The following is a 16,218-nucleotide window of genomic DNA, read 5'->3' on the forward strand; positions in this document are numbered from 1 at the left end:
TTTGTTGCTTTTTTCTTTAGAATTTGCATTAATCTTTTATTTCTTAAATTAGGTACATGAGGGAAAACATACAGATGTGAACATTCAGGATATGTATCAGGAATGATAAAGTGAAGTAGCCTGGATGGTATGGTTGGAGGAGACAAAGAAAAAATCTGGAAATAATTAATAAGGCTACTATTCTGGAATATTAATAAGGCCAATAATTATTAAGGCCATTGGAGTTATTGGATCTGATGAGCATTGAATCTTGGGAAAGGGGATAGTGTGATTAGGGTTAGAGTTAGTAGTAGGAGAGATTAGAAACAGAATTCACCAAGTTGATTCATTATTAGTTGTCCAGATTAAAAGATGAATGTTAGACTTTGAGAAAAACTCTGACTGTGAGTTATAGGCTGTGAAGAAGTGGTAAAGCTTAGTCACTGTTTGAATTTGGAGATGAAGATTCCAGGCCTGGGAAATAATCAGAAATGAGAAAATTGGAATGAGAAGTCACTAGGAATATGGTTGGGTGGAGAATTCTGCAGATGATTACAGCAGTCTTAGTACACATTTTCCGAGGTGATGGGAAATTTTGTAAATAACATTATTTGGAAATAGCCAATGATTTGGGCCTATAATGGAAATAAGAGTTAATATCAGGGATTTGAATTAAGGCATCTCCATCATGGAAAGGAACTAAAATCCTTGAAATTGATCCTTTCCCATTGTCTAAGACAGAAAGGCCACAGACTATCCAGTGACACTTTGGTATGTTTTCTAATATCTTTCAGCAATTTGTTTCAATTCCATCAGGAGATAGCAATGAGATTGCTGGGTAGACAAATCATTCTGGTTGATTGAGAAAGTATCCAGGAAGTATCCAGTCAGACTGGCTTTTTCTCCTGGAGCAGATTATTGAATTCCTCTTTAGAATTTATTGAGGGATTTAGATCAGGGCTTAAAGGTAAATCTGTCTCTCTCCCATTTTGAAACATCAGTGTAAATTACACTATTGAGTTAGGATAATGCATATCAGAAGTACATACCTTCAGCTCCGTTTTGGAGCCAAGTGGCAATAGGTAGCTTCTTAAGAATTGCTAACTACGTTTTGTGCCATGTGACCCTCCCTTACTTTCAGATTGGTCCAGAAATTGATTTTTGACTCAAGGACAACCATCTATAGGCTGATCTATTTCAGAAGAGATGACCTGTCATAAATACTCTTCCCAGAAAAGTCTATAATGTACTCGTTGAATCTATTTGATTCTTTTTCTTGGGAAGTTTGGATTCAAAGACACAAAGAAAGAGAATTAGTTCACAAATGGCAGAAGAGAAAATAAAAATAAATAAGAGTAGATGCACATGGGTAAGTGTGAGTGGACATCAAGGTAATAAAGTAATGTTAACAGATGACTAGGGCTATTATTGTAGCTAGAAGGTTAGTCATGATTGTATCTTGAATGGTATTTCAGTTCTTCATGATGCCTGACCATGTAGCTGCTAAAGGCTGTTTTTCTATTTCTCTTTATTTCTGCATACATCCTTACACTAAACCCCCACCTTTGTTTTTTGTAAGCCATCTAACATGTTCATCAAGAGGATTATAACAGTAGCCAGTTAAATAAAAGAAATTCTCTCTTTTCCTTTTCCTTCCTCCTTGCTCCACCCCACTAGTGGATCTAATTACTCCATGAGAGTGGAGTATGGTGGGGGATAAGTGGGGGAACAGATTATACTACCCATTCTCCCTTTCACATACCTGGATCCAAAAGACTAACCAGGAATTGGGGACAGAAACACCTTGAAGCAAATATAAGATTAGTATTTAAACTACAATCAGACCATTATGGAAGCTTGCCAAAATATCATTAAGAGACATGAAAGGGAGATTGGACATTACATGTCTAGGAACAGTGATGGAAAAAACAAAAAACAATTTTATGTGTGTACCTTTACCGAATTTAGACTGCACAAAAACCAGTTGGTTAAACATGCCTTTTTACAAATTGCTTTTGTTTTTTTTTAAAGCAAAAGTATAAAATATCACCATGTTAAAAAAACAATATGATATTGTTCTCAATTTGAAAGGGGGTAGTTGTAATAACAAATGGGTTTGTAACAGTGTATACTCTCTGAGCTTTCAAAAATATGTGGTCAGAGAAATACACCCAAATACACAAGGTGAAACTACTTGTACTTTAAAAATAGATAAGCAGCAGTTAACTTCCTCTGCCTTCCTGGCTGGAGAGTTGACTCTATAGAATATAGAAAACACAGGAAGGAGAACACCAGATTCGAAAATTGGGCTTGCAGCTGAGGAACTGTCCACTTGTTTCATATATTCCCAGCATCAGTGATTAAGACTATCTGCTCCCTCATTTACAACATTTATTTTATTAGTTTTAGAGGTAGAATTTAGTGTTTCATCAGTTGCATATAACAGCCCGTACAACATTTTTATGCTCAGTGGTAGGCTGCCACTATTGCTATGGTGAATTACAGTTGTTAAAACTGCCTGACTGGGTGCCTGGGTGGTTCAGTTGGTTAAGCGACTGCCTTCAGCTCAGGTCATGATCCTGGAGTCTGAGGATCAAGTCCTGCATTGGGCTCCTTGCTCAGCGGGGAGCCTGCTTCATCCTCTGACCCTCCCTCATCTCATGCTCTCTCTTTCTCTCTCTCATTCTCTCTCTCAAATAAATAAATAAAATCTACAAAAAAAAAAATAACTTGCCTGACTGTACTCTCATAAGGACCATTCTGGAAAAGTCAACTTTCATCCCACACTTACCTTTTATCTGTGCTAGGCACTAAAGAAGATACAAGTAAATATTTTGCCTCATGATGGTGTTCTGGAAGCTAAAACTATTTCTCTCCCTCTCCTCCATCCTAGTCATGGGTTTATATTTCTTATGAAGACAGTTAGGCTTATTGTACAGTACTGTATTTTGATATGACAGACTGGTTGAAGTCCATAGATAAGGAGTGAGGTCTTCTGTAAAGAAGCTAAAATTACTCCGTTAGTCATACATGAAAGCAGCACATGGAAAGCAAGTCTCCCACTGACCTTTGGGAAAAAACCCTTCTCTTTTTGTAACTTTTCTTTTGGAAATATACTTTAAGGACTCTTAAATATAAATCCACATAGAAGTGTATATATAACTGTTGCTTCATTATCCTGTCTCATTCTTGGCTTTGGCCCTCTACATGAAGGAATCTCATTTTAAAGAAGGCTGATATTGACTGCTTATGTTCCTTCCTACCTTCCATCCATGATGAACTTTTGTTTAACTGATATGGAGGTTGCCAAGGTACTTTGGTATCTCAGAGGCTAATTGTGATCTCCACAGGTGCCTATACCAGCATGAAGTTGATATTGACTATGCATACTCCAGAGCAAGGGTCAAAAACATTTTTTGTAAAGGACCAGATAGCATTTTAGACCTCATAGACCAGAATTTCTCTGTCATAACTACTCAACTGTGCTGTTGTAACCTGAAAGTGGCCATAGACAATACATACTGAATGAGCATGGTTATCATCCAGTGAAGGTTATGGACTAAAATTTGGATTTTGTGAAATTTTCATGGAGCACAAATAGTATTCTCTGTTTTTGTTTTTTGTTTTTTTAAACGTTTAAAATGTTTTTAGACATTAAAACAAAACCTTTAAAATGTAAAAACCACTGTTAGCATGTGGGCTGTTCAAAAACAGGTGGTAGATTGGACTTGACCTCTAGGGCTATAGTTTGCCAACACCATCTCCAGAAACATACTCTCTAGGTTCTTTTTTTGTTCCCCATACTCTCCAGGTTCTAATGCTCCCAACTGTGACCTTGAATGAGTTACTTCTCCTAAATATGCTTCAGTTTCTTTACCTGGAAAATAGGTTGGTGTGGGGATTCAACCTAAATCCCTTAAAACAGGCCTGACATATGAGAGGTTCTCAATAAATCACCGATACTAATAACAGTCCTACTTCCAAAAACATCTTTCATCCTTCCTGAAAGTAGATTAGATTTCCTTTGGTGGATGGTTTTGAATTGACTTAAATTGATTCTTCTCCCAAGTTTGTTTTTGCATAATTTTCCCTTCACAAGTATTCCATGCCCTTAGTAAATGATTGATTTTGATAAGATACACACCGTATTCCAAAGGTTCCTGTGAAATATTAATTATTTAAAATACTGAATGTGAGATATTTTACCAGAGGCATCAACAGTAGTCTTATGGTAAGCACTAGCATTCAGGTTTGTTGGGTGTTTATTTTTAGGATGTGCAATTTTCTTCTCCCAATCTTCTAGCATACAGGTAACTAGGAAAAAAATGAATATGTGTAAACATTATTCTTTAATGGCCACTTAATATCAAGCTGTCTTACCATAGGCAAACTTCCAAAAATGTGCCCCTTGCCAAAATTTTTCTTCACTATAACTCTACCATTAGAAATCCATTCATTTGTGTTAACAAGCTCTTTTTTTTTAAGATTTTATTTATTTATTTGACAGAGAGAGATCACAAGTAGGCAGAGAGGCAGGCAGAGAGAGAGAGGAGGAAACAGGCTCCCTGCCGAGCAGAGAGCCCGGTGCGGGGCTCGATCCCAGGACCCTGAGATCATGACCTGAGCCGAAGGCAGAGGCTTAACCCACTGAGCCACCCAGGCGCCCCAACAAGCTCTCTTTAAGTTACAGATATACCAGGGAAAGTTAACTTATCAATTCAGTTACCCTGACAAACTTAGGTAGCACCTACCATGTAGATACTTGGGGAGAAATCACCTCATCCCCCACCATTCATCACTTTGGAGGAGAATATCAATTTATCTTGTGATTTCTAATATAGTATTTATTTCATGACAAAATGTACTAAAACATTAACCTTAAAACTGTTAAAGAAGAGTAGTATTCACTATGAAGTTTATCCAGGGTCTGATAATTTACCTCACTATAGGAAACTTTTAATCACCTGTTCTGGCAAGGAGATGAGATAACAGAATGAATGAACTCTCTAACCAACATTTTCCCTGTACTTTTAACTTTAATTGCTCTCAGATTAATTTTGCTTTTTGGTAGGTACTACTGCTCTAGTCTTCATCCTGGGAGCATAACATTTTTCTGTTTTACAAATTTTCTAGTGCCATGTAGTGTAATTACTACACTGCCCCTAGCTCATCCTGTGGTTTCTGATCATTTCTTTTGAGATCCTGTGTCCTTTTTTCCCTTGTAAAAGTTTTCTTCTTTTCAACAGGAACATCTGCCTTCATTATTTTCTTTAAACCTTCATACATTCTATGTATGTCCTCTTTTAATCTCTTTGGAGTGGTATCTTGATTTTCTTAAATACTTTCCATTGCCATAAATAACTTAATAGACTATTATCTTAGTTACCATCTGTTGATTTTCCAAACCGCCATTTTCTCCATTCTTCACTCACTTCCAATTAAACTGTAAACTAACAAAAACTTCCCAACTACAAATTAACAAAAACCTCCCATCAGGTGTAGGCTTTCTAGACTGCAATACGAGTTGCCCAGGCTTTGTCATATCTGTTGATATATGGTTTGATTTCTTTTCTGACTCATTTATGGTATTAGTATTAACTCTTACAGATAAGATATTGTGGTCCTGCAGCCCATTATGTTACTTTTGACCATATTGTATTTGCCTTAGTCTATTACCTATACTTTGTTGAATTGTAAGAGCTGTTTTTTAAGATCCCAGAGAAGAAATGGTATTTACCTCTTTTTTGGTAGGTGAGCCATTTCCAACTTTGTGTGATCTACAAATCCATGCATCTTGCAGCATGGTCTTAATCTGGACCATAATATGTAGTGTGAAAAAGATTGAATCTAACACTGATTTTTCTTGTACTCTACTTATCACCGCCTTCTTACCCTGCCAACTTCCATTTACTACTGGTCATGACCTTGCTCATAAAACCAGTTTTACTTTTCTATTTAGTCTTTCACCAGTAATGCCAAAATTTTGCCCAGGGTTATAGGCAGAATAATATTTGTCACTGTAAATTAAATTGTATTCTTGTATAACTGATTTCTCTTTCACTCTGGTCCATTTTGTATACTACTATGAGGCTGAGCTTAAATGTTACCTTTCTCATGTCACTGTTGTGCTGCCTTTTTAGTGTCCCTTGAAGCATGTTCAGGTTTCTTATTCTAATACCCAAAGCCCTTTAGAACTTTGCTCTAATCTGATCTATCCAACTACAGTTCCTGTACTTTTCATCTATGTTCTCTTCCCATGGTTTATCATGCAGACCGTATGTATTTGATTCAGGCAGCTATACTTATTCAAAACAACCTTGACATATTTTACCCTCTTAAAATTATATGATATGAACAGGTAAAGCTAATATATGATGATAAAAATCAGAGCAAATATTGCCTCTGAGTGGTGGAGGCAAAAGGGATCTTACTGGGGGTGATGGACAGTTTCAATGTCTTGCTTGTGGTAGTACTTACATGGTTGTAGGTACTTGTCAAAATTCATCAAATGTATGCATAAGATCTATACTTTACAGTATTTGTAAATTGATATACACACACAGAGAGCAAGCAAGTGAGCACATATGTGTGTGCTAGGAGTTAATAAATCTAGATTTTAGTGTTCTCCAACCAGTCATTATGCAACCTTTTCAATGTAATGTTTTCAGAGGCTGAACTTAAGTTCTAATTTTTCCATGAGCCTTCCCCAAATCTTCTATTCCACAGAGACCATAGATTTATTTTCTTTAATTATATAATCTACGTATTATCTCACATGATAGGGTCCTACCTTCGGTAAGAAGCCTTTTGCTTCTTTGGGTCACTTAAACTGATTGGTTTTTGATAATTTCTTCAACTTTTGAACAGCTCAACTTTTTCTTTTTTTTTTCAGATTTTATTTATTTATTTGACACAGAGAGAGAGACAGCAAGAGGGAACACAAGCAGGGGGAGTGAGAGAGGGAAAAGCAAGCTTCCTGCCAAGCCTGGAGCCCAATGTGGGGCTAGATCCCATGACCTTGGGATCATGACCTGAGCCAAAGGCAAATGTTTAGCCAGCTGAGCCACCCAGGCACCCCTATAAGAGTGAATTAAAGCTGTTATTCCCAAGTTGTTAGGATCTTAGGAAATAATTTTTGTATCATCGGCTTTAGTCATTTTTGAGAAGTAATAAACTGGAGTCAGGTCTTAGTTAATAGGAATGCCTGAGCCATGAATGTTAGGTTCTTAGAGGAATAAGGGATATTGTAATTAAAAATGTTAGATAAAAAGAAAGGAGATCTCATAGTATTTTCAAAAACTATGGAGGGTCAGAAATTTTACGCTACTTAGACGCTAACAAGTCAGCTTGCCAAAGTTTCAGGGATGATTATATAACAAGACTCCTGGGTCAGAAACAAAGAACTCGTTATTCACAGTACAGCCAGCAGTGTGAGCTTCATGTTCATACTACTTTCCTGTACTTTCCAACTCCCACAGAACAACACCAAGGTGAGTTCAGGTGGATGCTATGCACACAGTAGGTTTGTGTTACTGCTGAGGATCCAAGTTTTAGGGAACCCAAATCTTTTATAATGAAATGAAATGAACACTCTGTAGGGAAATGTAATCTATCATCACACTTATCCTCTGCTCTGAAGGGAGACACTGTGTCTTTCAAGTCTGTTGACTATAAAAACAGTCTTGAAAAGATAGTTCAGAACAAAGGTTGTCAATGCTTGTGTTCACAAAGTGCGCAGAAATGTGAGAAACCCACAGAGAATTGCCTCTAAATAAGTTTATGCAACCACTAGGGAATAGTCTTGCACAAAGCTGTACCAGGGATATTTAATTTACCTAAAATTTACTCTAAATAAGTTTATGCAACCACTAGGGAATAGTCTTGCACAAAGGTGTGCCAGAGATATTTAATTTACCTAAAATTTACTCTAAATACGTTTTTGCAACCACTAGGGAATAGTCTTGCACAAAGGTGTACCAGAGATATTTAATTTACCTAAAATTTATTCAAATAAGTTTATGCAACCACTAGGGAATAGTCTTGCACAAAGGTGTACCAGAGATATTTAATTTACCTAAAATTTATTCTAAATAAGTTTATGCAACCACTAGGGAATAGTCTTGCACAAAGGTGTACCAGAGATATTTAATTTACCTAAAATTTACCTAATTTTAACATATGGCATCTCCATACTCTTCTGGGGAAATTAAGTCAACACAACACAGGTAAATGTTGATGAGAATTGAAATCAGCAGACATTCCACTGAATGACCAACACCATTGGAAACATGAAAGGGAAGGTACAACGCATCCCTTTCATTTTACCCAATATATATAGTTCACACAGAGCCCCACTGGACTGCTTGCAACCACCCCACCTCTTTAATACTATCTCTAATCTAATTTCAGGATGAAATGTTAGAAAGTTGCCTCTGAATTTTTACTTCCCAGACATGCCCATATATTACCATTTAGGGCTTAAAAACATTGCCAGTTTTTTCCTTGATACTCTTTCACTGAGTAAAATAAGTATTATAAGAAAACACAGTTTTCTGTGCAATTCAATAAAACTATTTTCCTTTTCAATGAAAAAAAGACACATTTTTCCCCTGAGTTTGACCTCATAAACCAAAAAAACAGAAAATAAAAACATCTACTCATTACAGACCACATCTAAGTAAGAATTAATGGCTCTGTGAACTTGCAAATTCTAAGTGAATTATCAATCTCACACAATTCAATCACATACCAGATTTCACTGAAATTCATTTAAAATGAAGGATAATATCTTTCAAATGATCATGTTGGCTTCCATTTTGTTTTAGGAAGAGTAACTGAAATATAAAATGGTTCTAAGATGTATTTGTAAAACCTTCATTCCTTCAAGTTACGTATTTAATGAAAACCTCTCAATAATTTTGAAAAGTTATGAAGCAAATGATAAAGTAGTAGTGGACTGAAACCTATATTACTTTCCTTTAATACATCAGTGATATTTACAAAGACCTGGCCCTTTTTTTTTAAATAGAGCCATCTAACACATGCCTTCTCAGCAGGGACAGTATCACCCCAAGGGGATGAATATTGGTTCTTGGGGAGGTGGGCAGAGAAAAATCTTGGATATTACAATTGTTAATGGCCCTCCAAAGGGCCACACTATATAAACAGATTGTACAGTAAATCTATTGTATTAAATTTTAATGGTAGGACAATTAGGAAAAAAGTGTCTAAAAAGACTCCTCAGCAGGAGGGGGAAACTAATGAAAAAAAAATGGTTTAAAAAAAGTGATCTAGCATAATATTTTGATGAGTGTTGTGTTCGGATGGCAACCATTAAGTAAAGGGATTTATTTTTAATTCATCTCTATATCATATTTGTTCCATTTCTAATATTTATACAGTATAATTGAAGAATTTTAATGAAATGACATCCATGTCATTGTTATAATTTTTAATGTCTTAAAATTTAATAATTACATATTATTTATGTAAAATAATAAATACATACTGTTTTGTAGTCTTTTTTTTCTACTTTTATACATATATTTATTTTTCTATGTAGTCTTTATAATGACTTTTTATAAGGATATATGAAATTCAGTTATACTGTGGTTCTCTTCTGGTTGTATTTCTATATCTCTAAAAATTCCTTTCATGTTTCTATGTAATTCTGCTTCTGCTGATTGTCTCTAAAAAATTGGGATCCTCAGGGCACCTGGGTAGCTCAGTTGGTTAAACATCTGCCTTCAGCTCAGGTCATGATCCCAGGGTCCTAGGATGGGGTCTCACATCAGATTCCCTTCTCAGCTGGGAGTCTTCTCCCTCTGCCTCTCCCCCCTGCTCATGATCTCTCTCTCTCAAATAAATAAATAAAATCTTTAAAAAAAAAAATAAAAATTGGGGTCCTCAGGAATTACATCCTATAATGTCTTCTCTTTTCATATGGTATATCTGGGTGATCTCACCCATCTTCCAGTAGTACCCAAATCTTTAGCTTCAACCCAGACTTCACTCCTGGGTTCCAGACTCGTATTTCTAACTGCTTACTAGATATGTCTACTTAAATATTCCTCAAAAAAAAAATCATATTTTCTCATACCTGTTGATCCCTGGTGATCTAGACTCCTTCCCTCACCCTTGATATCGCCCCCTCAGCCAGGTCTTATTAACTATATTAAGACCTTCAAAGTATCCACCCCCTCCTTTTGTTCTTCTATCCTTTTAGTTCACTTCTTTATCTCTTAGACAATTACACTATACTCCTAGCCATTTTTCTGCCTTCTGTTACACCATACTCTGAGTCATTCTCCACAGGGCTGTCCAGCAAGTCTTTCTAAAATGAAAGTCTAATCAAGTTACTTGAAATGTAGTTAGTCTAAATGAAATCTGCTAAAATAAAAACACACTGATTTTCTGAGACTTAATCTGATAAAAAGACTTTAAAAAATAAATATTTTTGTATATATTGAGTTAAACATATGAAAATTGATTTCATCTATTTTTACTTTTTTTTCATTTATTTATTTTTTCAGCGTAACAGTATTCGTTGTTTTTGCACAACACCCAGTGCTCCATGCAATACGTGCCCTCCCTATTACCCACCACCTGGTTCCCCCAACCTCCCACCCCCGCCCCTTCAAAATCCTCAGGTTGTTTTTCGGAGTCCATAGTCTCTTATGGTTCGCCTCCCCTTCCAATTTCCCTCAACTTCCTTCTCCTCTCCATCTCCCAATGTCCTCCATGTCATTTGTTATGCTCCACAAATAAGTGAAACCATATGATACTTGACTCTCTCTGCTTGACTTATTTCACTCAGCATAATCACTTCCAGTCCCATCCATGTTGCTACAAAAGTTGGGTATTCATCCTTTCTTTTTTTTTTTTATAAACATATAATGTATTTTTATCCCCAGGGGTATTTTTACTTTTTTAAAAATATGACTTCTAGGAAGTTTAAAGTTATTTACGCAGCTCACATTTTTGGCCTACATTATATATCTATTGAGAGTGTTGAGCATTATAGAATAATGCTCAAACCCAAACAATGAATACTGTTACGCTGAAAAAATAAATAAAATGGAAAAAACAAACAAAAAGAATAATGCTCAAACCCATATCATAGAATTATGATCTTTTTTTTTTTTTTTTTTTAGGTGAGCACACACTTCTTTATTTGCAACTTACTGCAAAGCTACAGTAAATCAAACCAGTGTGGTACTGGCATGAGGAAGACATATAGATCAATAGGATAGAATTGAGAATCCAAAGACAAATTCATACATCTATGGTCAATTGATTTCTCTGTATTGGTGCCACATCATACAATGGGGGAAGTGTAATCTTCAACAAATAGCACTAGGACAACTGAAGACCAAAGAATGTCATGTACAAAAGCATGAAGTGGGTCTTTATCTTATACTATATACAAACATCAATTCAAAATGGATCAAAGACCTAAATATAAGAGCTAAAACTATAAAACTCTTATAAGAGAACACGGGAATAAACTCTCATGTCCTTGGGTTTGGTAATGTTTTCTGAGATCAGACACCAAAATCACAAGCAATGAAAAAAAAAATAAACTGGATTTCATCAAAATTAACACTTTTGTGCAAAAAACATGCTATCAACAGAGTGAAAGAAGAGCTACAGAATGGGAGAGAGTATTTGTAAATTACATCTGACTAGAGTCTTTTATATAGAATATAGAAAGAAATCTTACAACTCCAAAAAAAAAAAAAGCAAACAACTCATTTAAAATAAAAACAGAGATGGGGATTAAGGAGGGCACTTATGATGATGAGCACTGGGTGAAGTAGGAAAGTTTTGAACCACTTTATTGTACACTTGAAACTAATATTACACTGTGTGTTAACCAAATGATATTTAATTTTTTTTTAATGAAGAGACTTTTTTTTATATGTGGCCTGCAAAGACTTAAATATTTATTCCTAGCCCTTTACAGAATAAGGTTTCTTTTTTTATTATTTGTTTATTTACAGCATAACTGTTCATTGTTTTGGCATCACACCCAGTGCTCCATGCAGTACGTGCCCTCCCTATTACCCACCACCTGGTTCCTCAACCTCCCACCCCCCCGCCCGTTCAAAACCCTCTGGTTGTTTTTCAGAGTCCATAGTCTCTCATGGTTCATCTCCCCTTCCAGTTTCCCTCAACTCCCTCTCCTCTCCATCTCCTCATGTCCTCCATGTTATTTGTTATGCTCCACAAATAAGTGAAACCATATGATACTTGACTCTCTCTGCTTGACTTATTTCGCTCAGCATAATCTTTTTTTTTTTTTTTTTACTTTATTTATTTTTATTTGCTTATTTACAGCATAACAGTGTTCATTGTTTTGGCATCACACCCAGTGCTCCATGCAGTACGTGCCCTCCCTATTACCCACCACCTGGTTCCTCAACCTCCCACCACACCCCACCCGCTCCCGCCGCCCCTTCATAACCCTCTGGTTGTTTTTCAGAGTCCACAGTCTCTCATGGTTCATCTCCCCTTCCAGTTTCCCTCAACTCCCTCTCCTCTCCATCTCCCCATGTCCTCCATATTATTTGTTATGCTCCACAAATAAGTGAGACCATATGATACTTGACTCTCTCTGCTTGACTTATTTCGCTCAGCATAATTTCTTCCAGTCCTGTCCATGTTGCTACAAAAGTTGGGTATTCGTCCTTTCTGATGGAGGCATAATACTCCATTGTGTATATGGACCACATCTTCCTTATCCATTCGTCCGTTGAAGGGCATCTTGGTTCTTTCCACAGTTTGGCGACCGTAGCCATTGCTGCAATAAACATTGGGGTACAAATGGCCCTTCTTTTCACTACATCTGTATCTTTGGGGTAAATACCCAGCAGTGCAATTGCAGGGTCATAGGGAAGCTGTATTTTTAATTTCTTCAGGAATCTCCACACTGTTCTCCAAAGTGGCTGCACTAACTTGCATTCCCACCAACAGTGTAAGAGGGTTCCCCTTTCTCCACATCCTCTCCAGCACACGTTGTTTCCTGTCTTGCTAATTTTGGCCATTCTAACTGGTGTTAGGTGGTATCTCAATGTAGTTTTAATTTGAATCTCTCGGATGGCTAGTGATGATGAACATTTTTTCATGTGTCTGATAGCCATTTGTATGTCTTCGTTGGAGAAGTGTCTGTTCATATCTTCTGCCCATTTTTTGATATGATTATCTGTTTTGTGTGTGTTGAGTTTGAGAAGTTCTTTGTAGATCCTGGATATCAACCTTTTGTCTGTACTATCATTTACAAATATCTTCTCCCATTCCGTGGGTTGCCTCTTTGTTTTGTTGACTGTTTCCTTTGCTGTGCAGAAGCTTTTGATCTTGATGAAGTCCCAAAAGTTCATTTTTGCTTTTGTTTCCTTGGCCTTTGGAGACTTATCTTGAAAGAAGTTGCTGTGGCTGATATCGAAGAGGTTACTGCCTATGTTCTCCTCTAGGATTCTGATAGATTCCTGTCTCACGTTGAGGTCTTTTATCCATTTCGAGTTTATCTTTGTGAACGGTGTAAGAGAATGGTCGAGTTTCATTCTTCTACATATCGCTGTCCAGTTTTCCCAGCACCATTTATTGAAGAGACTGTCTTTTTTCCATTGAATATTTTTTCCTGTTTTGTCGAAGATTATTTGACCATAGAGTTGAGGGTCCATATCTGGGCTCTCCACTCTGTTCCACTGGTCTATGTGTCTGTTTTTATGCCAGTACCACGCTGTCTTGGTGATCACAGCTTTGTAGTAAAGCTTGAAATCAGGTAACGTGATGCCGCCAGTTTTGTTTTTGTTTTTCAACATTTCCTTAGCAATTCGGGGTCTCTTCTGACTCCATACAAATTTTAGGATTATTTGCTCCAGCTCTTTGAAAAATGTCGGTGGAATTTTGATCGGAATGGCATTAAAAGTATAGATTGCTCTAGGCAGTATAGACATTTTAACAATGTTTATTCTTCCAATCCAAGAGCATGGAACAGTCTTCCATCTTTTTGTGTCTTCTTCAATTTCTTTCATGAGTGTTCTGTAGTTCCTCGAGTACAGGTCCTTTACTTCTTTGGTTAGGTTTATGCCCAGGTATCTTATGGTTTTTGGTGCTATAGTAAATGGAATCGATTCTCTAATTTCCCTTTCTGTATTTTCATTGTTAGTGTATAAGAAAGCCACTGATTTCTGTACATTGACTTTGTATCCTGCCACGTTACTGAATTGCTGTATGAGTTCTAATAGTTTGGGGGTGGAGTCTTTGGGGTTTTCCATATAAAGAATCATGTCATCTGCGAAGAGAGAGAGTTTGACTTCTTCCTTGCCAATTTGGATACCTTTGATTTCTCTTTGTTGTCTGATTGCCGTTGCTAGAACTTCTAATACTATGTTGAACAAGAGTGGTGAGAGTGGGCATCCTTGTCGTGTTCCTGATCTCAACGGGAAGGCTGCAAGCTTTTTCCCATTGAGGATGATATTTGCTGTGGGTCTTTCATAGATAGATTTTATGAAGTTCAGGAATGTTCCCTCTATCCCTATACTTTGAAGCGTTTTCATCAGGAACGGATGCTGGATTTTGTCAAATGCTTTTTCTGCATCCATTGAGAGGACCATGTGGTTCTTCTCTCTTCTCTTATTGATGTGTTCTATCACACTGATTGATTTGCGAATGTTGAACCAACCTTGCAACCCAGGGATGAATCCCACCTGGTCATGGTGGATAATCTTTTTAATGTGCTGCTGGATCCTGTTTGCTAGGATCTTGTTGAGAATCTTTGCATCCATATTCATCAGTGATATTGGTCTGAAATTCTCCTTTTTGGAAAGGTCTTTGCCTGGTTTGGGGATCAGGGTAATGCTGGCTTCATTAAAAGAGTCTGGAAGTTTTCCTTCTGCTTCAATTTTTTGGAACAGCTTCAGGAGAATTGGTGTTATTTCTTCTTTGAAAGTTTGGTAGAATTCCCCAGGGAATTCGTCAGGTCCTGGGCTCTTGTTTTTTGGGAGGTTTTTGATCACTGCTTCAATCTCATTACTAGATATCGGTCTATTCAGGTTGTCAATTTCTTCCTGGTTCAATTTTGGGAGTTTGTAGCTTTCCAGGAATGCATCCCTTTCATCTAGGTTGCTTAGCTTATTGGCATATAACTGTTGGTAATAATTTCTGATGATTGTTTCTATTTCCTTGGTGTTAGTTGTGATCTCTCCCTTTTCATTCATAATTTTATTAATTTGGGCTTTCTCTCTTTTCTTTTGGATAAGTGTGGCCAATGGTTTATCGATCTTATTAATTCTTTCAAAAAACCAGCTTCTAGTTTCATTGATACGTTCTACTGTATCTCTCGTTTCTACCTCATTGATCTCTGCTCTAATCTTGATTATTTCCCTTCTTGCATGTGGAGTTGGTTTGATTTGTTGTTGATTCTCCAGTTCTTTAAGGTGTAGAGACAGCTGGTGTATTCTGGATTTTTCAATGATTTTGAGGGAGGCTTGGATGGCTATGTATTTCCCCCTTAGAACCGCCTTTGCTGTATCCCATAGGTTTTGGACCGAGGTGTCTTCATTCTCATTGGTTTCCATGAATTGTTTAAGTTCATCTTTGATCTCCTGGTTGATCCAAGCATTCTTAAGCAAGGTGGTCTTTAGCTTCCAGGTGTTTGAGTTCCTTCTGAACTTTTCCTTGTGATTGAGCTCCAGTTTCAAAGCATTGTGATTGGAGAATATGCAGGGAATAATGTCAGTCTTTTGGTATCGGTTGAGTCCTGCTTTGTGACCCAGTATGTGGTCTATTCTGGAGAAGGTTCCATGTGCACTTGAGAAGAATGAGTATTCTGTTGTTTTAGGGTGGAATGTTCTGTATATGTCTATGAGGTCCATCTGGTCCAATGTTTCATTCAATGCTCTTATTTCTTTATTAATTTTCTGCTTCGATGATCTGTCTATTTCTGAGAGAGGCGTATTAAGATCTCCTACTATTATTGTATTCATATCAATATGGCTCTTTATCTTGATTAATAGTTTTCTTACGTAATTGGGTGCTCCCATATTGGGGGCATAGATATTCACAATTGTTAGATCGTCTTGGCGGATAGTCCCTTTAAGAATTATGTAGTGTCCTTCTGTATCTCTGACTACAGTCTTTAGTTTAAAATCTAATTTATCTGATATGAGAATTGCTACTCCGGCCTTCTTTTGAGGCCCCTTGGCATGAAAGCTGCTTCTCCATCCCTTCACTTTC

The 16,218-nt window shown here is 36.9% G+C and overlaps 1 protein-coding gene across 3 annotated transcripts in view; it reads left to right on the forward strand.

Moving 5' to 3' along the window:
- The window catches only part of DIAPH2 (diaphanous related formin 2), a 1,125,504-nt gene that overhangs the window by 893,294 nt on the left and 215,992 nt on the right, over positions 1-16,218 (forward strand). The window lies entirely within an intron of this gene.

Source organism: Meles meles, chromosome X (genome assembly GCF_922984935.1).
Source record: "Meles meles chromosome X, mMelMel3.1 paternal haplotype, whole genome shotgun sequence".
Classification (NCBI taxonomy): domain Eukaryota; kingdom Metazoa; phylum Chordata; class Mammalia; order Carnivora; family Mustelidae; genus Meles; species Meles meles.